The following is a 1,435-nucleotide window of genomic DNA, read 5'->3' on the forward strand; positions in this document are numbered from 1 at the left end:
TGCCTTGCATGCATGAGGCCCTGGGTTCAATCCCTCTGCACCACATAAGCAAAAAGAAAAATGCCGGAAGTGGCGCTGTGGCTCAAGTGGTAGAGTGCTAGCCTTGAGCTGAAGAGCTGAGGGACAGCGTCCAGGCCCAGAGTTCAGGCCCTATGACCGGACCCAAAAAAAAATTAAAAAAAAGAAGATTCAGACTCAGTATTTACAAAGCAGGCTTTCAACAATGTTTTCATGTTTGCTAATTTAATCTTCTTGAAAAACTCCAAAAAGATAGTACAACCTCTGGTTTTACACAGAGCTTTTCAATGGAAGGTCAAAATAATGTGCCAAATAATGTAATCAGAAACTATAGGGGAAGTGATTGATTCCAAAGTCAATGCCCTTTTACTATCAGGTTACAAGCAAAGTTGGGGACATTGAAGATAGGTTGGATGAAGTCATCCTTTATTCCTTACTGGGATGCAACATCATGTGGGCTATCTATCTACTTATGGTTCCTATGGATCGGGAGGGGAGGAGTGGAGTTTGCTGATGACTCCCAGGTTTGTAGCCCACTCTTTCTAGAATGTACTAACTCATATCAGTAGAGTGGGAACAAACCAAGAAATACTGTTCCTAAGGAAGTGATTTTCACGTCTCAGGTTCTGCAATGCCTATCAACCACCTGTAACCATTTTCTATCCCCTAGACTTGAGAAAGATTACAGCCTAATTCCTCTCATTTTCCCACTGCCTTTATTTTTCTCTATCAATTTCATGGCTTATATTACTGTATCTATAGCCAAAGACTAGAGATGGGCAATGCTTGGTAAAATATTATTCTGATTCCAGGAATACATAAACACTGTGAATCACTTTAAGAAATGTTTTTAAGGAATGAAGCAAGACTTGTGAAAGGGAATGCCTATAAAATTCTAAATGGTACTTGTGAATTTCTTTCTAAAACTAATCATCTAAGGTAATATATATATTTTCTTCTGCTGGAGATCAAACCCAAGGCCTTCCACATAGAAAGTAAGTGCTCTATTATGGAGCCACATCCCCAGTCTTTTAAAATTAAATGAAAAGTGATGCTGGCTACCCAGGAAACTAATATCTAAGGATCACAGTTCAAAGCCAGTCCTGGCACAAAAGGCCCTGAAACTCTTATCTCCAAGTACTACCAAAAAGACAGAAGTGGAGCTATGGCTTAAGTGGTAATGTATGAATCTTGAAAAAAATATCTCAGGGAAAGCACCCAGGCTCAGATATTAAGCACAGGACCACACACCCATGAAAGAAATGCATAGATAGAATACTTAACATACATCATAAGAAATTTTCTGTCAAGTAGTTCTCACTACAACAAACCTCTACATGATCATTTGACTTAAAACTTGAATAGATATTTTGTTCTAAAAAATATTAAGTACCCAAATAATTTGGAGCCAGGCACT

Source organism: Dipodomys merriami, unplaced genomic scaffold (genome assembly GCF_024711535.1).
Source record: "Dipodomys merriami isolate MVZ:Mamm:240054 unplaced genomic scaffold, mDipMer1.0.p SCAF_10, whole genome shotgun sequence".
Taxonomy (NCBI): domain Eukaryota; kingdom Metazoa; phylum Chordata; class Mammalia; order Rodentia; family Heteromyidae; genus Dipodomys; species Dipodomys merriami.